The sequence below is a fragment of the Monodelphis domestica genome, chromosome 2 (assembly GCF_027887165.1).
Source record: "Monodelphis domestica isolate mMonDom1 chromosome 2, mMonDom1.pri, whole genome shotgun sequence".
NCBI lineage: Eukaryota > Metazoa > Chordata > Mammalia > Didelphimorphia > Didelphidae > Monodelphis > Monodelphis domestica.
In genome coordinates, this window is record NC_077228.1 from 202,181,144 (window position 1) to 202,208,233 (window position 27,090).

Sequence of the window (27,090 nt, forward strand, 5' to 3'; positions counted from 1 at the left end):
TCACCTCACCCCTTCTTCTCTTCTGCCTTGGAACTGATACTTGTATTGATTATAAGAGAAGATAAGCGTTTTTTAAAAAGCATTAAAAACATATACAAGAAGATGATAATATGATAACAGTAGTTGACATTTATGTTGGGCATGTTTGCAAAACACTTTACACCTATCATCTTCTTATCTCCAAAGGAGAACCCAAAGAACAATCTAAGCATCAACTGCACTGATGAAAATGAAAAGATTCTCCCCAAAGAATGGAATATCTAAGAAACCAATAGGAGGCTTGGGGAACAGACAATGCAGAGAGGCGGAGGGCTCAGTGATATAGATATAGTCACATATAGTCAACAGATCAATTATTTCTGTCGAGTTGTTTTTCTTTCTTATAAGGGAGAGTTCAGTTCTGAGAGCTGAGGAGTAGGAGGATAGGATGGACCATTGGCATATCTAGAAATAATAGCCATGGAAAAAAAACAAAAGACATCAGTAAAAAAATGTTTAAATCCTACATTTATTTAACCCTTACTGGATGCTAAATAATGATAATCATTCTAAGTTCCAGAAGGGATATACAGTTGAGACAAGACATAGTCCCCTCCAGCCTGAAGCTCACAAGAGACCATGCCTTACCCTTCCCAAGAGGCTTAGGATCTCTGTCCAGAGGAGGGCTTTGAGGATTTCGAGTTCTTTGCCACCTCAAAATGCTGCTACAAATATTTTAGCATATGTAGGTACTTTCCCTGTTTCCTAATCACCTTAGGAAACAAACCTAATGGTGCTATTGCTGGATCAAAGGGCTTATACAGTGTTATAACTCTTTGGCCCTAATTCCTGATTGTTCTCCAGAGTGGTTGGATCAGTTCACAGTTCCACCAACAATGTATCAGTGACCCATTTTTCCACATCTCCAAGGAGAAATGTTTTCCCATTGCACTACACGGGATACAGAGAAGGGCTCCTTCTCCTTCTTCTTTAGAAATCAATATTAAGTATCACTTCCAAAGCAGAAGAGCTAAAGTAAGGGCAAGTTGAGTGGCTTGTCCAGGGTCACTCAGATAGGAAGTATCCTTGAACCCAGGATCTCCCATCTGCTGGCCTGGCTCTCCATCCACTGAGCTATCTAGCTGAGCCCTTGTAGAATCCCTCTTTGGAAGGTGGGAGCAGAAGCCTGAGGAGGAATGGGGTTTCAAGCTGGAATGAGAGAGCCAACATAAGCCCCTGCTCGATCCTGGTGGGTGGGATCCCTGATGAGGCGGTGGCTTGGCAGAGGAAGGGGGGTAACAAAGGAGGCAGGGCTAGGGCAGTCCCCGTGGTTTGTTTGGTTCCAGCGGCTGCTCGAGGTGCCAGGAGGTCTGGGGTGGTGTCCCACCCTGTGCCACATGGGGAGGAGGGCCCATGGGTGTGTGTGCCCCTGTGTATGTATGTTCATCTGTGCATGTGTGTGCAGAGAAGAGAGGGAATATGTATGCGAGAGCAGCTTGGTGCTTGGGTGCTTGAAAAGGCCAGGATGTTTCCACTTTCTTTCCTTCCTTACCTTTGGTAACTGTGTCTAGTACTTCCCAACCCATCTACCTGCCCAGACTCTCCTGCTCTGGTGTCATTTCCCCCCATCCCTAGAGCTGTGTCCTTAAATTGAAAAAAACCCAACTCTCTTCTTCTTTCACCTGAGTAGCCCATTGGCTGGAGTTGGATTTATTGGGAGATGGCTAAATGAATTATGTATATTGATAATAATAAAAGACATTTATATAGCACTTAAAGATTTCAAAGTGATTTCCATTTATTATTATATTCATCCTCCCAATTCTGCGAGGTAGGTTCTTATTTATCCCCATTTTACAGATGAAGAAACGGAGGCTAAAAGATTAAGTGACATATCCAGAAACACACCACTGATGTCCAAGGCAAGATTTCAACAGATTTTTTTTAATTTCAAGCACTTTTTGTGCTGTAAGAAATGATAAATATTAAAAAGCCATATTTCTTCATTCATAAGTCTTTTGGGGAAGACATATTAAATGATGCAGAATGAAGTAAGTCAAAGAAGGAAAATAATAACAACAAACCCCATAATGTAAATGGAAAAAGCAAAAATCTAGAAATCAAATGTTATGTGATTATATTGACCAAGCGTGGGCCAGAAGAAGAGATTGGAAAATGTATGCCCTTCCCTCCTTCTTTTCCCAAAGTAGAGGACTATGGCTGTGGAATGCTGCACATACTGTCCTAATTTGCTTGACAAATTACTCTTTTTTTTTCTTAAAAATTTTCTTTTAATTAAAAGGGATGAATAGATGAGAAGGGGGAATATATTTGGAAATAAAGGTGAAACAAAAACTAAAGATATCAATTAAAAAAACATCAGGGGGCAGATAGGTGACTCAGTGGATTGAGAGCAAGACCAAGATATAGGAGGTCTTAGGTTCAAATCTGGCCTCAGACACTTCCCAGCTGTGTGACCCTGGCCAAGTCACTTGACCCCCATTGCCTAGCCCTTTCCACTCTTCTGCCTTGGATCCAGTACACAGTATTGACTCCAAGACAGAAGGTAAGGGTTTAAAAAAATACATCAAAAGGGGCAGTTAGGTGGATTGAGAGCCAGGTTTAGAGAGAGGAGGTCCTGGGTTCAAACGTGACTTCAGGCATTTCCCAACTATGTGACCCTTCCTAAGCCACTTAACCCCCATTGCCTAGCCCTTACTGCTCTTCTGCCTTGCCTTCTCTAAAACAGAAGGTAAGGGTTAAAAAAATAAAAAGAACATGAAGGTAGAAAGATTACCTTAGAGTTTTTCTAATCTAATCCTCTAATATACAGAGGAGAAAACTTACACAGCTAGTTACTGGCAAAGATGAGACTGGAAACACATATTTCTGACTTGACTTGACATCCATTTTGGTGAACTATTTCTGTGGCTCAGTTTCTCTGCCTCAACCCTCAACATTGCTTTCCCTCTGCTTCCTAGGCATTTCTGACTCTTTGTGACCCCATTTGAGGGTTGTTTTTTTTTTTTTTGACAGATTCTGGAGTGGTTTGCCATTTCCTTCTCCAGCTAAATTTTACAGATAAGGAAATGGAGGCAAATAGGATTAAGTGACTTGTCCAGGGTCACACAACTATCAAGTGTCTGAAGCTGGATTTGAACTCAGGAAGTGAAGTACTTCCTGGCTCCAGACTCAGCACTCTATCTACTTTCCTTGAGGAAAATAAATTATCACAAAGTTGTTGTAAGATGAACATTCCCTTCCTCTTCCACCTTGGCATAGAGAGGAAATGCACAGGGAAAGGGAAAAAGACATCAAGAGAGCCTCTGATAGGTGGTCATCCCTGTCCATCTATATAATGTATTCCCACAATGCCAGGCCATGAAGGCTAGGCTCCTAGAGCCTTAATGACTCCTAGCACTGACCTCAGTCATGTGTGTGTATCTTGGAGAGGTGTTGGAAAGGGAGGGAGACAGTCACCTGATTATATATCTTTTCTCCTCCATTAGTGTCATGGGGAAAGAATGGGGAATCCAGGCATCCTGGCTCCCAGAAAGGAACCGCACCTCCTTTTATTCCGCCATTTATTCTATCAGACCAGAGAACTTTGCCCTCTCTGCCTGACTCACAGAATATCTGCTGGGCTTGGTTATTGGCACTGAGAGAGAAGGATCAAGAAGAGCCTGGAGAGAAAAGGGAGGCAGCATGTCCCTAATGGGAGGAAGAGAGAAAGTATTTATTTTGCTTTCAGAAAGTCGGGATCTGGGCTGTGCCTCGATGCTTCCCTATTAGAGAGACTTGTCTGAACATCTTGGCTCTTCCAGGGAAGTCTTAGAGACCTGGGTCGTTGTGAACACCAGGGTTTCCATCTCCACCCTGGTTTGGGGTAGAGCTCTGTGCTGAACACAGAGGAGAGACAGAGGAAGGAGGAGGCAGTTCTTGCCCTCAGGAAGCTTCCAGTCTGCTCTCAGTGGTTTCCTAATATAAAGGGACAAATATGACACACACCTAGAGCACAGGGAGACACAAAGGGGACACTGCATGAAGAGCTAGGTGGTAGAGAAGATACAGCACAGGGCTTGGAATCAGTAAGACTCATCTTCATAGTTTAAATCTCGCCTCAGACATTTACTAGCTTTGTGACCCTGGGCAAGTCACTTAACACCCATGGCTTACCCCTTGATGCTCTTCTGTCTTAGAACCAATAGACAGTATTGATTCTAAGATGGAAGGTAAGGGTTAAAAAAAAAAGAAATGAGCTGGAGAAGGAAATGGCAAACTATTCCAGTATCTTTGCCAAGAAAATCCCAGATGGGGTCACAAAGAGTTGGACATGACTGAAATGACTGAATAAAAACAAAAGTCTACCCTAGTGGGAATGGAGGAGGGAAGGAAGATGTGACCTGATATCTGAGTTCTATTCATCTTGTGACTTAACTTTTAGTTAGTCTACATTTTCTTTTTCTAATTATTAAATGTTCTTATACTTAGCAAGTAGTTTTTCTCCCTGCCTCCTCTCCTACTGAAAAACAAAATTTTTATAATAAATATGCACATTCGAACAAGATATATTTCCATACTGGCTATGTCCAAAAACCATGTTGCAATCTGCATCGTAGGTCCTTCATCTCTCTCTCAGAAGGTGGGTAACTTGCTTAATCACTGACTTCCTGGAATTACAGCTGGCCATTGCATTGATCAAAGATCTTTCTGGGCCCAATTTCATAAGATTATAGATTTAGCGCTGCAAAGGATCTTTGAGACCATGTAAATCCAATACCTAAATTGCACAGATGAGGAAATTTTCAGAGCTTGCTGTCTTTGGCACCACCTTAGAGTAGGTGGGTCCCAGTATCCCATCTGAAGGCTGCTAGCATTCTCCCTTCCCCTAATCCCTCCCCCTTTCCAAAGAGGACCCTGGAGGGAGGCCAACCACTGATGCCTGACAGCTGCTCGAACTATAATTGGGTCTTCCCTGACCCAAACCCACCAGCCATGGTGGGAGGGAGGACCCTGCCCTTCAGGGAGCTGGAATGATGGTTGGGGAAAATGTCAGACCTTGAAGCCTCTGCAGAATGTATGTGTATACCAGATGTGAGACTGAGGGTCTCCTTTCCCAAGGGAGGTGCCGATTCATCTTTGCTCAGTGACTGACCTCAAACTGTGGGAAGAGTCTGGGAAGAGGGAGCCTGGGGTTTGGCTTCTTTTTCTGGGGTACAAGGTCTGAAGGGAGGAGGGATGGATAGGGAAGTCTTTGAAAAGACCACATGGATTGGTGTGGGGATGGAGAGGTGTTTCTTAGGATCCAGTAGGCACAAAGACAGAAACACACATACATAAGAAGAAATGGTGTCAAAGAAAAAAAAGAAAAGAGACTCAAGATGCAAAGGAATGGCCCAGTCAGTCAAGTAGTATTTATGAAGTGGCTGACAGGTTAAACCAGGTCGAGGGCAACCAATAGTCCTCAAGTCCATCTGGTAAATTAGAGGAGTGTCTCCCCCGAATTCGAAGACGTCCCCTGGTGGAATAGGCTGAGGAGAACAATTTGTTCCAATAGCTATGAAGCAGGTGCAGTGGAGCACTTAGAGCTCCATCAGATATCAAAGTCATCCACTCTCCCAGCCATCACCAATCATCCTGACTTTTGACCTGCCACTGGACTTTGATGATTCCGGAAGAAAGAGCGAGGCTAACAACTTTGTGCAATTCTGGTTTATTTAAAGCCAATTCATGTGTGAGTTAAGACATCACACAAATGATGTCATTGGTCTTCTTTGGAACCAAAGGATGAACAACAACCCTTCCATTGTATTCTCTGGAACCTCTGATCTAATCAATGTTGAGCTTTGCTCCTCTATGATAATTATATGTGTGCACCATGTTTCATCCAATAGAATGTAAGCTCCTTGAGGGAAGACACTGTGTTATCTTGTCTTTGCATTCCCCAGAGCCTAGGACAATGCCTGGCACACAATAGGCTTAATTATTATTTCTATTTAGCTTATTATATTAATTTATATCTTGAATAAATGTTAATTATCAAATTGAACTAGATTTCCTTAGTACCAGTGTCTAGAGCTCTGGTCAAGCTTGAGAGTATTTCCTTTTGGATCCTTGGTGAATAGTCTGCCTTCTTCATCCACTCACTAAGGATGGAGACTCCCTCCACTTCAGACTAGAGAGAACCCAATTAAATTAGATACTTACCCATTAAAGGGAACTTGAGAGACCAGGATTGGAGTGACAGGATTAGATGTGGGATAAATCCTGAGATAATTTTGGTGCCCTCTGCTTGAAGAATATTTCAGCTTCAAGCTATGATCTTTGAGAGCCTGAGAAGCTGAAGGTTCGTCTTCTCTCTCTTGCACCACTGCCCACCATTCTAGATCATTTTATCTCTACAACATATCTCACCTCTATCTCCTTCCCTCCAATCCTGTGGCCCCTAAATTAATTCAGGTCCTCATTGCTTCTCACCTGGATTATTCTAATAGCATCTTGATTGAGCTCCATTTCCCCCTCCATCCTCCACAAAACTGCAAATTAATATTCTTTTTTAAGTTTAATTAATTTAGAATATTTTTCCATAGTTACATGAATCATGTTCTTTCCCTCTCCTCTTCCCATCCCCCTCCCAAAGCCAACCAGCAATTCTATTGGGTTTACATGTGTCATTGATCAAGACCTATTTCCATATTACTAGTCAAATTAATATTCTTAAAGCACAGATCTGACTGCAAAACTCACTCAAAAATATTCAGGGGCTCCCTATTGACTGTAGGACACAAAATACAAATTTCTCAGCCAGGCATTTAAAGCTTTCTACAATCTGGCTCCCACTCACCTTTGCAGACTCTATTTGAACTTGTTTCAGCCAAAATGGACTACCACTGTTCCCTAAACTTAATATTTTCTCCTTGGTCTCCCTGAACAAACAGATTGTCTCCCTGTCTTCATCTCCACCTCTTAGAAGTGTTTCTTTCCTTCAAGACTCAATCCAGATGTCTTCATCTCCTCAAAGCCTTTCCTAATATTCCAAATTTTTAAAAACTCTCTTCTGTCCTCCTCCTATTTTCTACTTACTTATATCTTCAATACCTCTAGGGAAGTTAGGTGAGGCAGATAAAGTACCAGGCCTGAAATCAGGAAGACCTGAGTTCAAATCTCACCTCAGACTTTTTATAGCTGTGTGACCCTGGGCAAGTCACTTCACCCTGTTTGCCTCAGTTTCCTCATCTGTAAAATGAGATGGAGAAGGAAATAGCAAACCACTTCAAGTGTCTTTGCCAAGAAAATCCCAAATGGGGCCATGAAAAGTCAGATGTGTTTGAACAACAAATTTTCCTCCTTAGGCTTCTTGAGGGTAGTATCATTTCCTTTTTTGTTTTGGTACCTCTAGAACCTAGCACAGTGCCTAGTAGAGAAAAGGTGCTTAATATATGTTCGTTGAGTAGAATTCCCTGAGAGAGAATTAGTAGGTCTCAAGACAAAGTTGGTGGCTTTGTATCCCTTTGCTGAGCATTGAAAACTCTAGTCCATTTTTCCCAAAGTCATAGACTTTAGAGTGCTAGAAGGAGTCTTGGAAAGTATCTAGTCCAAGCACATCATTTTAAAGAAGAGGAAACTAAAGTCCTAGAGTCTTTAAGTGACTCTCCCAAGGTCACACAGTGGGAGAGGCAGAACCAGACCTAGATCTTTCACTTACAAGTCCTATGCCCTTTCTACCCTACCACCCTGTTTTTGCAGATTTTCAAAATAGCTGTTGAGCATCATTCATCCATATAAATAATTTGTTCCATAAGTGTTTATTGTTGTTAAGTTATATCAAATTCTTTGTGCCCCTATTGGGGGTTTTCTTGGTAAGGATTCTGGAGTGGTTTACCATTTCCTTCTTCAACTCATTTGACAAATGAGGTAATTGAGGCCAACAGAGTGAAGTGACTTGCCCAGGGTCATGTAGTGTTACAAGGGAATCACTTTAAAAGACTGATATATATTAATTTAAGGTCGCCAAGGAATCAGCTATGTAATTCCTAAATGAAAACTTAAGTCAGCAGTCAATCTTTTATGGAGTTTAATTACAATAGGAGGAAGTAATTAGAGATAGAGAGAGAGAAAAGGGAGAGAAGGAAATAGGGCTTAAATACCCCTTCTGTTTAGGCTGGGCCAAAAGGCCCAAGCCCTTAGATAGCTGGGGCAAAGAAAAGAGATCAGTCCCTATTACTCACGTGACCAAAATGGAGAAACGGTCTCAGAGGCCCTCACTTTCAGCTTCCTTCAGAGCAAGCTTCTCAGAGCACACACCAACCACACCGACCAACTTCTTCCCCCCCTCCCCCTTCTTCAGATCCCCCTATCCTTAAGGAAACCATCCAAGTTCCCTCCCCTCAGTCCTCACATCACCTGTCCATCAATTTCCCTGTGCCAATGGAGGCTCTAGCTTAACCCAGGACCACCCAGAGGTCTTCTGGCTTTGCACATGTCTGTTGAAGGTCATATTTTCAAATAATTAAATCTTTGATCCTTTGCTACAGCCCTTTCTAAATCCTGTTAACCTGAGTAGGGTAGAGTTTGAAATAATTAAATTTTGATCTAGGCTGCAGCCCTTACTCAATCCTGTTAGGACTGAATAGGGTGGAGATTGATTCCAAGTATCTCCATTGTATCAATTCTAAAATCAATCATGACTCAAAGAAATTCCTGTTCTATGCTTAAGCATAGGTCAAAGTCCTTTCCATTGTTCAGCAAAAGATTTCTGTCCTAAAGTAATCTGAAGAAGGGAGGAGGAGGAACCTCCCATGCCAATGGGGTTCACATTCCAATAGTCAAGACCCACTATCAATAGGAAATTTTTCAAGTATGAAATTTCCCAATGGTGAAATTTCCAACATTTATAAGTCTAAGAAATTTTGAGGTTTACAGTAGTTAGTAAATATCTGTGGCCAGATTTGAACTCCAGGCATAGCACTCTATCCTTGCATGTGATCCCTTTTAGAATCCTTTAGTCTTGGGGAACCCTAAAGGATAAAAGTGTCCAATAGCACAGGGGTTGGTTCAAGGGAGCACCATGAGGGGTGCAGGAGATAGAATTCTGTATTTGTAATCAGTGACCCTGGGTGCAAATCTAGTTGCTACCTATGTGACCTTGGGCAAGTTATATTACCAGATCTCTGTTTCCTCATCTGTAGAATGAAAGAGTTGAATTAAAAGACATCTAAGGTCACTTCCTTGTGAGACCAATGAATGATTCTATGAAACTGGCCCTGGGAGGGAGGCGAATTCAAATGGATACCTGTCACTTTGCCCCTACCCCTTCAGGATCTCTGCTCCCATACAAGGTGTTTTCCCTCTATCTAAGCCAATCAGGAACCCCAGTGTGCCAGGGAAGTGACCTAGGATTCAGCCAGCCTCTGTCATCTCTAGCCTTGGAAAGAATAGCCTCAGCTTTCCCCCCTCTTTTCCTCATTTTTCTTTTCTTTCTTCTTGTTCCTAACTCTCCTGCCAAATCTTCAGACATGGGCACTGATGCCCTCTGGACAGCTTCTCCCAGCCTGACATTCCTCTATCCCTAGGATAACTGAATTCCTGGTGGAACTCCAGCACCTGGGCAACTCCCCTCAGTATGCACCTGGGTTGCTGCTCCTCTTCTCCTTACCAATGGACCAAGAGAATCTAGAGGCTTCCAGAGCAAGACCTCCCCACTGGGGGCTGGTGAAGGGCCAGTTTTTTTCCCCCCAGAGTTCCCCTGCTTTGGGACTCTGCCAACTCCCACATACCTTTGGTCCCGCCCCAGACAGATCTGACTTGAAGGCTGAGGTGTCAGGCAAACCCCAAAGTGGCTGCGGGGCCTGTTTGATCCTCATTCTCCCCTCCCCTTGGAGCTCTAAGGGCCTGCTGGGGCTGGTCCCCTCTTGGCTTCGAGCCAAGCAACTCCAAAGCACATTCCTCTCTGTGTGACAGGCCCCCCCCCCCAACCATATAGAACAGGAGTCTTTATACAAGTGTTCCCACACCCCAGTTCTAGAACCTTCTCTAGCTTCATAGCCTCTCTGACCTCTCCTTCTAAGTTCCCCCTTTCTTTTCCTTCTCTCCTCTATTTTTTCCTTTTGGAAATTTCTGAGACATCAGTAAATGGCAGGCTTAGGAAATGCTTGCTGACTGACTTCATCCTTGACTTTTTTCTTTCTCTCCCTCCTTTCAATTATTCTTCTCATTTTTATTTTTCTCTCACATTTCTTTGTTTTTTATTTGAACTTAAACATCATGAATAAATTAAAAAATTTAAAAACAAATAACAAATATACAAAGTAAAAAAGACTGACTCCCTACTAGGTAATTTTAAAAAATGTAATTTTAATTAAACAAGGTTAAGTTACAAAATTGCTGTTTTTGTGGCCCCCTCCCTTCTGAACTTCTCTGTTTTCTTTGGTACATTTAGGGGGAGGGCAGCATCTCCATCAATTCCCATCAACTCACCTTCCCCCATCAGAAACCCTTACTTATAACAAACAAGAATATTTAAGACAAATTGGCATATTTCTCACCTTCTTTTCTTCTTCCCCCTTTTAAAGTTCTTCTCTTTCCTCCTTTCTTCTGCTCACCTAACTCCTTGATTTGGCAAGACAAATAAAAATTATCCTTGGATAAAAAAGATGAATTTGTATGTAACCTGACAGGGACATGCAAATGGCCATTTTGGGGCAGAGAAGCCTTCCAGAAAACCCAGCTCATCTATGGTTGTATCTGGGATCTTCCTCATGGGCAGAAAGAAAGCATATTGTTTTGGTAAAAAGAGCACCTGTGTTTATGTGGCATATCTTTTCAGGCTTTTTTAAAAATGTATAGATCAATTGATGTTTTTGTCTTAAAAATATTATTTGCTATGTGGCATGGGTCTCTGGGAATAAAAGGAGGAAATAATGGTGACCATCAAAAAAGAGATCAATTAATAACATTTTAAGAGGAGCATTTGTTGAAGAATCATAATACTCTGTAATTTTCTTTATCTACCTGCTCAAGAAGCTCCAATGGCTCCCTATTGCTTCTAGGATAAGACACAAACACCTCCATTTTTTATTTAAAACCACTTTGAAATTTGGCCTCAAAATGTCTTTCTAGTCCACATCAGTCTTCTTCACATGGTATATTTCCTGCCAAAATGACCTCCTTGTTGTTCCCCTATATAGCATCCTATTTCCCCTAAGCTTTTGCAAAGCACCCCCTCCCCAGAATTCTTAGATAATGAGTCTTGCCCTTGGACCTTCATGAAAAAATGGTCCTTCCTCTTCTGTGGGATGTAATTGTATGTGGTTCTCAGAGTCCTAACAAGGGATATAGTTGGCCATTGTCTGTTCCTGATATCAATAGGGTTGGTGACTATGATTTCATTGAAGTTAGGCCAGGAAGCTCGGCTGGACTGTGTGGCTAATTTAGGGGTGACTAGATTTACTTTACCTGCTTTTCTCTCTAGAACTCTAGAAAAATTCATTTGAAAAACTCAACCTCTCTCACAGAAGAACTAAGGCTAATGTTCTAAACCTTTTGGGTCACTTGAACTCCTTCAGCAGACTAGGGGAGTGAATAGACCCCCTTCTTAGAACAATTTTTCTTATGTGCTCAAAATAAAATAAATAGAAAGCCAATTATGCTGAAATTCAATCGTCAAAATATTGTTTTCAAAAATTTTATGGACTCTTTATTCAGGTTAAGAACATTTCTTCTAAGGGGAAGGAAAAGAGGGCTTCCACACTTAGATCAGGAGGGACTAGGAGAGTAGGAGAGCCCTGGAGGCTTGAGAAGAGACTGGAGGTAGCAGAGTATGAAGTAGAAGGGGCCTTCAGCTCAGCAGATTTTGGAGTTGTTGCATTTTGAGGTAGAGATGGTGGTGAAAGGCTAAGCATTGAGTAGAAAAGGAAGAAGAAGCCCTGGGTGGTCAAGTTCCTTGCTACCTGGGGTGATCTCTTAGTCCTCCTTTCTTCTTTCTTCCTTCTTCTTCCTCCTTATATCTTTATTCTCTTCTTCTCCTCCTCCCTTCTTCTCCTCCTCCCTTCTTCTTCTTCTTCTTCTTCTTCTTCTTCTTCTTCTTCTTCTTCTTCTTCTTCTTCTTCTTCTTCTTCTTCTTCTTCTTCTTCTTCTTCTTCTTCTTCTTCTTCTTCTTCTTCTTCTTCTTCTTCTTCTTCTTCTTCTTCTTCTTCTTCTTCTTCTTCTTCTTCTTCTTCTTCTTCTTCTTCTTCTTCTTCTTCTTCTTCTTCTTCTCCCTGTCTTCCTCTTCCTCCTTCTCCCTCCTTCTCCCTCTCCTCCTCCTCTTCTTTTTTCCTCTTCCTTCTCCTCCTTCTCCTCCTCCTCTTGATCTCCAAGATTGGTGAAGGACAGTTTGCTCTCAGGAAGCCTCCCTTTTCCCCAAGTAAAATGGAACAGACTGAACTTAAAAACACAGATTGAAAGAAATAGAAAACTATAGACTGTTCAGCTATTCAAAGCTAAGGGATGGAAAGGGATGATGGGGTGGGGTGCAGAACTGGATAGGACAGAATTCTTGTAAGGGAGAAATGGAGCAAGACTGGGAAGGAGGGGGATGGATAGAGATAGAGGCAAAAAAGTACAGAGGGTGGATATTTGAAGGAATGGTATCTGAAGTCAGAGCAGGGAATGGTAGAAATGGTCCTGAAACTGGAGCAAACCAAGGGGTCAGAGAGGGCAGATTTATCCTAGACAGAAAGATGGAGACAGAGATGGAATTCCAGACAGGTGAACAGATGAAAGGGCCTGGAATGGATCCTTAACCATAACCTTAAACCCCCCCCCCTTACCTGGGTTTTCTGGGGGCACTCTCCTCAAAGCCCCGTGACTCCTATTACCTTCAGTGCTTATTTCATCACTACTGGGATTCCATACCATTACCCCCACTGTGGGCACCTAGAAGGACAATGAAGACAGCAGCTGGAGGTGGGATGTTTAAGCCTAGCAGAGCCATCAATTCAAATGACAGGCTTCCAGGGAAATAGAGGGGATCCAGGGTAGTGGAAGATCAACCTAGAATTTGAAGAAGTGGGTACCCACTGGAAATTCAGAGGGGTGGTGATCAGTCAGCCCAGGGAGCTTTCTGTTGAAGATGGTGCTAGTCAACAGTGGGGACTGATGAGATAAAGGTAGAAAGGAGATAAAGGAGAAAAAGGTACCATGTGGGATTGTCTACACAGAGTCAGTCCGGTGAAGAATAAATTGCTCTCTCCCTTACTATTTCTTCTCTTTCCATAGTGGTATTGGAGGATAGAGAGCTAAGCCTGGAGTCAAGATACCTGGTTTCAAAGCTTGTCCCTGATCCATACCATCTGGGTGACCATGGATGTGTCTTTTATCCTTTCAAAGGGTCAATTTCTTTATTTGCAAAATGGAGAATAATATATCCTGTCATCCTGAATTCATGTAGAATATGGTTGGGTTAGGATCAAATGAGATAATTTGGGTTATACATTTATCTTGCTCTAAAATATTTTTTATTATTATAGAAATGTCAGTTATTATTTCCCTGCCTTTCTGCTGATATACCTGCCCACTTGCAAAAACATACAGATTTATAATCAAGTAACAGATTTATAATAAAATCTGAAAAAAAATCTGGGTTTTGTGACTTATAAAGATTCAATCATTCAACTCACTTCAACAAACACTTACTAAGGGGACAGCTGGGTAGCTCAGTGGATTGAGAGCCAGGCCCAGAGATGGGGGGGGGGGGTCCTGGGTTCAAATTTGAACTCAGCCACTGCCTAGCTGTGTAACCCTGGGTAAGTCACTTGACCCCCATTGTCTAGCCCTTACCACTCTTCTGCCTTGGAACCAATACCTAGTATTAATTCTAAGACAGAAGGTAAGGGTTTAAAACAAACAAACAAACAAACAAACACTTACTAAGAGCCTATCAGAGGGGCAGCTTGGAGTATCAGACCTGGAATTGGGAGCACCTAAGTTCGAACTTGGTTTCAGATACTTTCTTATCCCTGTGACTCTGAGCAAGTCACTTAACCTTGTTTGCCAAGCCCTTGCTGCTTTTCTGTTTTAAAGTTGTTACTAAAACAGAAAGTAAGGACTTTTTTTTAAATGGAAGGAAAGAGCAATGGACTCAAACAAAACAATCAAATAGAAATAGTTAAAAGAGATAAATAATGAAGTTGCCTTTTGCTTATAAGTACCATAGACAATGAAATGCTGTTATATTAACACTTAATATATATGCAAAGAATGACAAAACATCTAAATAATTAAAGAAAAAATCAAATTGCAAGAAGAAATAGCAAAATTAAAATAGTTGAGGACCCCAATGTACTCCCCTTGGTGCGTAAATAAATATAATAAAAAATTAATAAAAAGGAAGAATGTTCATAGAATTTAAGGAAAGTCAGCCATAATAGATCTCTGGAAATTACTGAAGGAGAATAGAGCTGAGTATACAGTTTCTTGGGTGGGCTTGTCATCTTTCAAAACATTAACATTTTCTGTTGCATACAAATCTGATAAAAATAGAACAGCAAATATATTAAACAGATCCTTTATTCCCCATAATGCAATAAAAAATAGTTCGTAAGGGGCCATTGATAAAAGGATTTAACTTAAGGGAATATTAAATAATTTAATCCTAAAGCACTATTGTATCAAAGAACAAATTATAGAACCAATAGATAATTTAATAAAAAAACCAAAATGCTGAAACAACATACCAAAACTTTTAAGATGAAGCCAGAGCAGTCCAAAAGTGAAAACGTATATCTCAAAATACTTTAATCAATAAAAAGTAGAACAACTTAATGAATTGGTTGTGCAGCTAAGAAGGGGGACAAAATTGAAAAGCAACAAATAAAGAACCCTCTAAATAAAAACAAAAATGGAAATTCTGAAAACAAACAATATATTAACAAAATTGAAACTGACTCCCCGATGCCCAATGAAATGATAAATAAAAATGAGTTTAAAAAACCTAATAAACTATTAGCCCATTTGAATCAAAAAGGGAGAGGAAAACCAAACTGTTAATATTAAAAATAAAAAAGAATGGTTCACATCAAATTAAGAGGAAATAAAGGAAATTATATAAGAAAATATTATACCAAATACCAAAATACCAAAAGAAAAACAACCCCCTAGGATCAGTGAATTATAACAAATTTTAAATTAAAAAATTAATTCCAAAAAACTGGTTGCAAAAATAGGAAAAGAAGGAATCCTTTCAAGTTTCTTCTATGATGGAAATATGGTCTTCATACTAAAAGTAGAGAGAGATAAGGTAGAGAAATAAAGCTATAGAAAAATATTCTAGTAAAAATCAGCATAAATGTATTGAATAAAATATTAACTAACTAGAGCAACATATTAAATGTGTGTATGTATGTGTTTATTCCTTGGTACAGATGTATCATGTATATACATTTACACATGATGACAGATGGATTAATACTAGGAATGTAAGGTTGTTTCAATATTGGGTGAACAATGAAATAATAGAGAATATTAATTACATGATTATATTACTGGATGAAGAAAAATATTTTTGACAAAATACAACATTGATTTCTGTTAAAAACAAAAAAATACAGAAACAAATGGACTTTTCCTTAATGCGGCAAACCATCTCTCTAAAACTGAGAGCCAACATTTTGTGTCTTGGAAAAGCAATAGAGGCCTTTCCAATAAGATAAGGGGTAAAGACAGTATTAAAGAAAAATATATTGGGGGAGCCAGGTGGTTGAATGGATAGAGAACCAGGCCCAGAGACAGGAGGTCCTGGGTTCAAATTTGACTTCAGATGACTCTGGGAAAGTCGATTAACCAATTAACCTCTACTGCCATGCCCTTACTGCTCTTCTCCCTTAGAATGGATATCCATTCTTTCTAAGACAAAAGGTAAGGGTTTAAAAAAAAAGGAAAAGAAAAAATAATTTAATACTGTAATATATGTTTTAAGCAGGTCTGCCAGAAACAGTTTTATTAACTTATCATTATTCTAAAACCAAGCATTTCTACCTTAGACTGAGAAATGTCCAAATAGGCACTGTCCCCTTATGCTTTTGGACATCTCTCTATCCTAAGACAATTTGAAATAACATTTATAGGAACCTTAAACAAGGAAAGGGTCACAATATGTCAGAATGCAGTTTGAGGTTCAAACAATAGCCATTTAATCTTTAAGTTGTGGTTATTCAGTCATTCAGTCCCTGTCAGACACTTTGTGACTTCATTTAGGGTTCTCTTGGCAAAGACACTGGAATGGTTGGCCATTTCCTTCGCCGGCTCATTTTATAGAAGAGGAAACTGAGGCCAACAGGGTAAAGTGACTTGCCCAGGGTCACACAGCTAGGAAGTGTTTGAGGGAAGATTTGAATTTGGGTTTTCCTGACTCCAAATCTAGCACTCTATAGTGCTACCTAACTTTAAGTAGAACTTACTCAATTCTCAATTCCTTCCTCGACTACTCCCTCCAAGAACTGAACTGGGCCTTCCTGTGAACTAGAAAGGCAACATCTTAATACAATGATCAAAATATAAGAAGTGTTTGTATTCTAAGTTTGGGTACCACTCTTAATCCATTTCCCCAATGCTTTAGGGTTTTTTGTTGTTGTAGTTGGTTTTCTACTAGAAAGGATTATAGGTAGGAAAATATTATTTCTTAATATTTTTGTTCAATTAAAATGGAGATATGAGTTAAAAAAGGAATGACCTCACATATAAAAAGATAGTTTTAATATGTTTCCTCAGAAGAATGCTTATTGCCACCACTGTCCTTTTTTATATAGTTCTAGAAATTATAGTTACATCAAAAACAGAAGAAACACAAACGAACAAAACTAAATTAAAAAAACCAAAATGACCATTTTTCCAGATGTTATAATAGTCTACTGAGAGAACCCTAAATTTTCAACTAAAAATTAATTACTTAAGCAAAGTAGTAGGCTATAAAATAAGCCCATATGCATCATCAGCCTTTCTGTATATTACCAACAAAACTCAATAGTTAGAAAGAGAAATGCCATTTAAAATAGCTATAGGTGTGGCTGGGTGACTCAGTGGATTGAGAGCCAGGCCTAGAGATGGGAGGTCCTGGGTTCAAATCTAACCTCAGACACTTCCTAGCTGTGTGATCCTGGGCAAATCACTTGACCCCCATTGCCTAGACCTTATCACTCTTCTGCTTTGGAACCAATACACAGTATTGATTCTAAAATGTAAGGTAAGGGTTTTTAAAAAATGAAATAACTATTTCAAAACAGAAATTATATGAGTATACCTAAAAATCTTTTTACATAAAGGTAGATTTAAATAATTCTAGAAATATCAATTAATTATGATTAGAGAATGCAAATATAATACAAAATGACAATATTACCAAAATTCATTAAAATATTTTAATGCCATAAACAATCCAACTACCCAGGGGTTACATTATATAGCAAGAAAAAAATAGTAATAAAATTAATCTGGAGAAACAAAAGGTCCAGAATCTAAAAGGGTAAAACAACAAAAAAAATTAGAGAAGAAAAGGGACTTCGCAGGACTATACCTCAAATCATACTACAAAGTAGTAATCACCAAAACTACTTGGTACTGATTTAAAAAATAGAATAGTTGATCAGCATAGTTAAAGTCAAAGTCCCCAGGTTCTTAGATAATGATTCATTATTCTTCAAATGCTACTGGGGAAACCAGAAACCAGTCTGGCAGAAATTAGGTTGAGATCTCAGACCACATACCACAATAAGTTCCAAATGGAGACAAGACCAAGGTAAAATGGTCACATCATGAACAACTTAGAGTAACAGAGAAGAAAATAGTTTTCAAAATGGTGGATAGGGAAAGAGTCCTTGACCAAACAAGGGACTGAGAGGATTCATGGAGATGAAATGGAGAATTTCAATTACATAAAATTAAAAAGATTTTGCACAAATAAATAGTTGGAATTCAAAGGGAAACAACTTTACTGGGGAAAACATCTCTGCAGCAAGTTTTTTTTCCTAATAAAGGTCTTTTCTCCAAAATATAATGGGAACTGATTAAGATGTGTAAGAACAAGAAACATTATACAATAAGTGGTCAAACAGTATCAATAAGTAGTTCTCAAAAGAAGAGACTTGCCTTTCTTCTATAAATAATCATATGAAAAAGCATCATATCACTAATTAGAAGAGAAATATGAATTGAAACAACCCTGATGTCTTACCTTACCCTCATCAGACTAGCAAAGATGGCAAAAAAGGGGAAAACATTTGTTAGAGGGGCGATAGGAAGACAAAATACACACTACTGAAGGAGCTAGAAGTTAGTCTAGTCTTTCCAGAAAGTACTGTGGAACTATACCCTCAGAGTATTTATCTATGAATTATATATTTGTACTAGTAATTATATACATTGTATAACTTAGACTAAAATAAATCTTTAAAGGAAGAGATAAAGTTAAAATAGTTTTCTAATATTTGATTCAAGAGTCAATGGTGGCAGTTAGGTGGCTCAATGGATTGAGCACTAAGCCTAGAGTTTGGAGGATCTGGGTTCAAATGTGGCCTTAGACACTTCCTAGCTGTATGGCCCTGGGAAAGTCACTTCACCCCAAATGCTTAGTCCTTATTGTTCTTCTGCCTTGGAAATGATATTTACTATTGATTCTAAGACAGAAGGTAAGGGTTGTTTTTTTAAGTCAATAGGGAACAAGTAAACTTTATTGAGTAGAGAAATGGCATAGTTAGACCTGTACTTCAGGAAAATCACTTTGACAGTCCTGTGGAGGATGGATTGTTGAGAGGAGAGATTTGAGACAGGAGCCCATTTGGGCCATTGCAATAATCCAGGTGAAAGGTAATGATAACCTGAATTAGACTGGTGCTTGTGTGAGTAGAGGGAAGGGGATAGGTGGAAGAGATACTGTGGCAGTGGACATGATAAGATTTGGCAAACAATTAGATGTGGAAGGTGAAGGGGAGTGAGGAGGCAAGAATAATACCAAGACTGGGAATCTGGCTGGCTGGGTAACATTGTAGAAATAGAGAGGTTTGGAAGGGGGATTTTTTTGTGTGGAAAGGTTCTGAATTCTCTTTTGGATATGCTGAGTTTAGAATGGCTAGGAGAAATCAAGTTTGAAACATCCAGTAGCCAAATAGTGATGTGGAAATTCATCTCAGGATGTAAGGGCTGGATATAGATCTGGGATTCATCTGCAAAGAGAAAGTAATTTGTCCCATGAAAGGTGATGAACTACCCAAGAAGATATAGAGAAAGAAGCAAGCCCAGGACAGATTTTTTTTGGGGGGGGACACCCACAGTTAAGTGGTTCAATATAGCTAATAATCCAGCAAATGAGGTTGAGAAGTGGTCAGACAGGTAGGAGAGAATCCAGAAGGAGCAGTGTCACAACAACCCTGAGATGAAAGAGTGTCCAGGAAAAGAGAGTTAACAATTTCAAAGGTAGAAGAGAGGTCAAGGAGGATGCGGATTGAGAAAAAAGACGATCTCATTTGGCATTTTAGCCATCATAGGTAACTTTGGAGAGAGTGGCTTTGGGTGAATGAGAATTCTAGGATAACAATAGATTTAAGAGTCTGGGAGAGGATAATATTCTTTATTTACTTATTAATTTGTTTTTTAAGAATATTTTTCCATGGTTCCATGATTCATGATTTTTCCCCACCCCTTTTCCCTCTCCCCTCCAGTAACCAACAAGCAATTCTACTGGGTTATGCATATATCATTGTTCAAAACCTATTTCCATGTCATTCATATTTGCAATAGAGTGATTTTTTTTAACATCAAAAGCCTAATCATATCCCTATTGAGCCATGTGATTGATCCTATTTTTTCTTCTGTGTTTCTGTTCCTACTGTTCTTTCTCTGGATGTGGATAGCATTCTTTCTTATAAGTTCCTCTGGATTGTCCTGGATCATTGCATTGTCCCTAGTGTAGGAGTCCATCACCTTCAATTGTACCACAGTGTATCCGTCTCTGTGAACAATGTTTTCCTGGTTCTGCTCCTTTCACTCTGCATCAATTCCTGGAGGTTGTTCCAGTTCACATAGACATGAGAAGATAGCATTCTTAATGGAAATCAGGCCATTTGGAAGAAGAGTAGGGATGGGAGGTGTATGTGTTGGTGTATTTGAGGAAGATATTTGTCCTTTTTTTTTTTTGAAAAGGACCAATAACAACAAGGGATGATGTTTAAATGAGGTAGAGTTGTATGAAGTCACTCTCACTCTGTCTTCTAGAGTCAACCAAGTCCAGCAGTAATCCAAAACTCAGGATGACTCATGATAACCTGGGATGTATCAAATGACCTTGGCATCTTCCATGTTTGACCAAATTCTAAGTACCCTACAGTTCCTGCTTCAGCCATCTTCATGGTGGTTGGAAGAAATAATTTTTAACATTATTAAATAATAGACAAATAAAAAATTAAAGCATATTTATGCCTATTCATTCTTTTGAAACTCACATTCTTTTCCATTGAAAAATAAAAAGTGGGCTGAAGCTAGGTATAGACCAATATCTCACACCCTATTCCAAGAAAAAGTCAAAATGGGTATATGATTTAGATATAAAGAGTGATACCATACTAAATTAGGGGAACACAGAATAGTTTACCTGGCAGATCTTTGGAGAAGGGAAGAATTTATGACCAAAGAGCTAGAGAATATTATAAGATGTAAGATGAATAATTTTGATAATATTAAGTTAGAAAGGTTTTGTACAAGCAAAACTAATTTAACCAAGATTAAAAGGGAAACAACAAACTGGGAAAAAATTTTTATAACACATGTCTGGTGAAAAAAAGATTTGTCAATTTTTAGAGAACTCAGTCAAATTTATAAGAATACAAGCCCTTCCCCAATTGATAAATGGTCAAAAGATATGAACAAGAACAAGAAATTTACAAAGAAATAAAAAAAAGTTTTAAATCACTCTTGATTAGAAAATGCAAATTAAAACAACACTGAAGTACTACCTCATATCTATCAGATTGGCCAATATGGCAGTAAAGGAAAGTGGCAAATGTTGGAGGAGATTTGGCAAAATTGGGATAATAATACACTGTTGGTGAAGTTATGAACTGATCCAACCATTCTGGAAGGCAATTTGGAACCATGCCCAAAGTGCGATAAAACTGTGCAAACACTTTGATCCAGCAATATTACTATTGGGTCTGTATCCTAAAGAGATGATAAAAAGGGGGAAAGGACCTATTTGTGCAAAAATATTTATAGCAGCTCTTTTTGTGTTGGCAAAGAACTGGAAACCAGGGGGGATGTCCCTCAACTTGGGAATGGCTGAACAAATAGTGGCACGTGTTGATGACGGAATACTATTGTGTTATAAGAAATGATAAGCAAGATCATTTCAGAAAAAGCTGGAAAGATCTGCAGGAGCTGATGCAGAGCAAAATAAGCAGAACTGGGAGAATATTGTATATAATAACAGCAATATTGTACTATGATTATCTGTGAAAACTAGGTACTCTCAACAATGCAATGATTTGGGACAATCCTAAAAGACTTATGATAGGGAAGGCTCTCCATCTCCAGAGAAGGAATTGTTGGAGTCATCTTTCATATCAGTGTATTTATGGTTTTATTTTGGGGTTTTGCTTATATATGTGTGTCCTCTTATAATAATAATCAACATTAAAGTGTGTTTTGCATGACAATAAAAAGAAAAAAGAAAAAGCGCTCATGGGGAGATGTACTCATTGGTCATTGTCTAGAGTGCCAAACCCAAGTTGAAGGGTATCTGCAGCAGTCATGAGGCAATGGCTTGGAGGGGATGCTGCATCTGGAGGAGAGAGAAAGGGAATTTTGCCTGCCAATTACCAAAGGTGCCTGAGTAGGATTAAGTTCTAACTGCCCTAAGGGGTCCACATTGGTTGGCAGCCCTAGAAGAGAGAGAAGCCTTGAGGAAGCCATCATAGAAGGAAGTGAGAGAGCAGTAAAGATGATGGTGAAGCTGCACTGGAAACAAGGCTCAGGATTGACTATGGGGTGGAAGGGAAAATATAGTCCATCTTCCTATTCTGGTTGGTTAATCATATACCCTTTGACCCTTTAGGGTCAAATCATAACCCCTTAGATGTTATTCCATGACTCCCACTTTGGGGACCACTGTCTATAGGATAAGGTACAAAGGGATTCAAGGGTAGGTGAGAGTGGTTCATTGAACTGCTTAAGAAGGTGGAGAGATGAGTAGGGATTGGTAGACTATGGGACCAAAATTCACCTTCCCCTAATCCCTATGGAAATTAACAGTACCCCCTCCCAGCATCTGCCCCAACAAAACCTGGCAGGACACTGGGACTTTTCTCTCAGGCCTGGACAAATGACCTGCTGCATCACCTACCATCAGCCAGGAAACTTCCCCCCACCTCAGAGATGAGGTTCTGCAGCCCCCTTAGGACCTCATCCAATGAGATTGGTCCAAGTGGTTCGCCTGAACCAATGGAAGCAATTCAGGTTACCTCATCCCTAACAACCACCCTGTAAAGGGCTATGCTCTTCTCTACTTAGGTAGAGACTCAGCAGCCATCTTGCTGGTGCTAATTTCCCCCTACTTACTCCCCCTTGCTTCCTCCTTTGGGGACTTTGCAGCCCACTCTCCTGGCAAGTGGCCTCTCTCCCTCACTGCTCCTTCCCTCCCTTCCCCCCTTGCCCCTCCTCTCCCACAATAAAGCTTCATTATATCACTTTACCCTTGACTCATTAGTCTCAGGTCAGACCCACATCAGTCAGGACTGGCAGGGATGATGTACAATCTAAACAGAGAGGGAAAGAGGGACTGGAGGTCATGGTTAGGATCAAAAACAAGAGAGATAGGTTGAAAGGGAAAAATTGAAGTAAAGGGGTTCTAGTTTTTTTTTTAAACTTTAAAATTCATGGAAATAGAGATAATTATGGCTAAGAACATTCCCATGTATGGCTGAAGTTAAGTGAAGGAGAAAATCATGGGAATGGGCTGACCTTATTCCCACCTACTCCATCCTGCAAAGACTTACCTCAAATGGAATACTATATTGCGCCATAAAAATGACAAACAGGATGAGTTCAGAAAAACCTGGAAAGATACTGATGCAAAGTGAAGTGAGCAGACCCAGGAGAACAGTGACTACAACAACAGAAATATAATATGATGATCAACTGTGAAGGACTAAACCATTATCAGCAAAGTAAGTCTCCAAGAAAACCAAAAGGGATTAATGATGAAAATGCTCTCCACAGCCAAAGAAGGAACTGTTAGAGTCTGATTATAGATCAAAGTATGCCATCTTCCATTTTATTTCCTTCATGAGATTTTTATTGTATGTATGATGTCTTCTATCACATGTGCAATATGGAAATATGCATTACATGAAAGTATGCGTATAATGTATACCAAACTATTTATTACCTTGAGGAGGGGAAGGAGTGAGGAAATTTGTGTTCTAAAATGTCAGAAAACAATTCTCAAAAAATGGTTTTTACATGTAACTGAAATAACACAAAGCTTTACCCCAAGATGGCATGAAATGAGATATTCCAGAACATACTGCAATGCACAGCCCCTAAGCTCCCCATCTCAGTCTCTGGAAGTAAAGGTAGCCTCCTCCTTTCCCAGGACCTTGGGTACTCTCAGGCTTAGCATCTTCAATGGCTCATAGGCGAGGTTTAAGGTAGCTGGAGAATCTGTTGGATGACAGCCTAATGGACTTGCTTCTTGCTCCTCCCAGTTGTGGGGAAGGATATAAAGAAGGTAGAAGAAACTTCAGAGGCTCCCTGTTGCCCCTAGGCTAAAATGTAAACTTCTCTGTTTGGCATTTAAAATTCTTCAAACCAACTCTGACCTATAGGCTTTTATAGAGGCTGTTTCCCATGCCTGAACTGCTCTCCCTCCTCATCTCTGCCTCTTGGAATATCTAGCTCTCTTCAAGGGCCTGCTTAAATGTTATTTCCTATAGAAGATCTTCCCTCATCCCCTCTATTGGTTGGGCTCTTCACCAACCCATTTTACTTTGTATTTAGAAAGGAAGGCTGGAGGCAGCTAGCTTTGGGCTTAATAGATTGAGAGGCAGGCCTGGATATGGGAGGTCCTGGGTTCAAATCTCAACTCAGATACTCCCTAGCTGTGTGACCCTGGACAAGTCACTTAACCCCCATTGCCTATCCCTTTCTGCCTTGGTACTAGTACTTGGTATTGATTTTAAGGTGGAAGGTAAGGGTTTTTAAAAAAGGAAGAAAGCAAACATTTATTAAATACTGTAGGATTTTTTAATAATAATCAAAAGAGAGGGGAAAGAAAAAAGTTCTTTCAGTCAAGTGAGCAGAGCAAAGAGACACACCTACAGCACTTTATAAAAAGCACAAGCTCTGAAAAAAAGAGCCCTGCAGTGTGGGTCTCAGCCAAATTTATCTCCCAAGCCTCCATGCGTAAATTTAAAAGGATGCTGGGAATGTAGCTCAGGTATTGTGAATTTTCCATCTGCACAATACCTACTGTGTACTAGGCAGTGAGTGTCCTAAGCCTTTTCCAAAGTTTATTTCATTTTATCTTTGGAATAAACCTGGGAGGTAGATGCTATTATTATTCACATTGTTACAGTTCAGGAAATTAAGGCAGTCAGAGGGTAAGTGAAATGCCCAGGATCAAACAGCTCCTAAGTTCTGGGTAGTATTCAAACTAAAGCCTTACTGACTCCAGGTCCTACATTCTATCCTCTGCACTATTTACTTTGTATATATTTTCTAGTTACTTATCTATATACATGTTGTTTCCATAAGGTCCTTGATGTCAGGCACTGTTTTATTCTTGTTTTCGTACCCCTAGCACCTAGGACAGTGCCTTCTATGTAATAGATCTTTAATAGATCCTTGTCAAATGAATGAATGAATACATTAGGAGTAAGTATAGGTTCTGAACTGGTTCACAGTCATCCTTTCCTCACCAATCCCTGGCCAGAAAATAGGGACATCAATTTAGGTGAGTCATTTGAAAGTCATTTAAAGGGATGTCAAGTTCCTTTAGATGACTTGACTTTGAAATGTGAGCCTTGGTTCCCATGATCTGCTCCTTTTTGTTGTTCAGTTGTGTCTTTGTGCCCCCATTTGGGATTTTCTTGGTAGAGATACTAGAGTGGTTAATCATTTCCTTCTCTAGCTCATTTGACAGATGAGGAAACTGAAGCAAAGGGTATAAAATGACTTGCTCAGGGTCACTCAGTTACTGAATGTCTGAGGCCATATTTGAATTCAGGAAGATGAGTCTTCCTGATTCCAGACCCGGCACTCTATCCACTGTGCCACCTAGTTGCCCTAGTGTAAATGCTTACAAAAAATGTAACAATCAACTCTTCTGAACTGGTTTGAGCTGACTCCAGCACACCCCTGAGTGTAAGTCCCCTTCTCTGTACTCACATAGAAACCAGACTAGTTCAAGCCCTCATCACCTCTGGCCTGTCTCAATCTCTCAAACACTCCTATCTATACTCCACAAGGCCATCAAAGTAATTTTCAAAAAATCAGGGGTGCATGCCACTTTTTCTACTCAATAAATTCCAGTAACGCCCTATTAGAGCAGCCAGGTGGCAAAGTGTATAGAGTGCTAGCCCAAGAGTCAGGAAGACTCCTCTTCCTGAGTTCAAATCTGCCTTCAGAAACTTACTGGCTTTGTGACCCTGGACAAGTCATTTTGCCCTGTTTGCATCAGTTTCTTCATCTGTAAAGTGAGCGAACAAGTATCTTTGCCAAGAAATCTCCCCAAAGGGTCACAAACAGTTAAATATGATTGAAATGAATGAGCATTGTCAGCGCTCTATTGCCTCAATGATCAGATATAAAATCTCCTCACAGCCTCAGCAATTTCTGCCTTTCCAGTTTTTTTTAAGCCCTTACCTTCCATCTTAGAAGAGTGGTAAGGGCTAGGCAATGGGGGTTAAGTGACTTGCGCAGAGTCACACAGCTAGGAAGTATCTGAGGTCAAATCTGAACCCAGAACCTCCCATCCCTAGGCCTGGCTCTCAATTGACTGAACCACCCAACTGCCCCCCAGTTTTCTTATATATTAATTACCCTCCTTCCCATACTCCTCCATCTATCAAGGATCCTAGTCTAATTGCTATTCTGCTCACAGGACACTCCCATCCCCCATCTCTATGCCCTGAACTGTCTCCCCTGTTCCTAGAAGGCACTCCCTCCTTACCTCTCCCTCTTGGAATCCTTCCTGATCTCCTTGACTCTGAATGCCCCCTCTCTTAAAACTACCTTGATTTCATTTCCTGAGTATATTATGGATATGCTTATATAGAGATGTCATCTTCTCCAATAGATTATAAGGCCCCTGATGGCAGGGACTATTTCACTTTCGACTTTCTAGCTTCATCCCCTTATCAGAATCCTTGATATACAGCAATTGCTTCATAACATGCTCATTAATGGTTGATTGATTCCTGTCTTTAAAGGAATTTCCATTATAGGAAGAGAGATTAAGAAAATGTTTTTCCTTCAGTAATGTTTTATTATTTTCCAATTACATGTAAGAACATTTTTTTTCCATTCATTTTCTCATGTTTTGAATTTCAAAATCTCTCCCCTCTCCGCAATTTGATATTGGTTAAAGATGTGCTGTCATATGAAACATTTCTATGTTCATCATGTTGTAGAAGGTACACATTTTTTTAAATGAGGAAAATAAATTGAAACAGGGCAACTTTAATCTACATTCAGACACTATCTTTTTTAAACCCTTACCTAAGGGTAGGTAGCTGGATCAGTGGCTTGAGAGCCAGTAGACACTGGAGAACCTGGGTTGAAAACTGACTTCAGACACTTCCCATCTGGTTGACTCTGGGCAAGTCATTTAACCCCCATGGTCTACCCCTTACTACTCTTCTGCCTTGGAACCAATACATAGTATTGATTCTAAGATGAAAGATAAGGGTTAAAAAAACAACAACAACCCTTAACTTCTGTCCTGGAATTGGTATTAGTTCCAAGGCAGAAGGATAGTAAGGGCTAGACAATGGGAGTGTTAAATGACTGCCCCAGTGAGGTCAAGTGAGACTTAAAGTCTCACAGCAAGGAAGTGTCTGAGGTCACATTTGAACCCAGGTTCTCCCAACT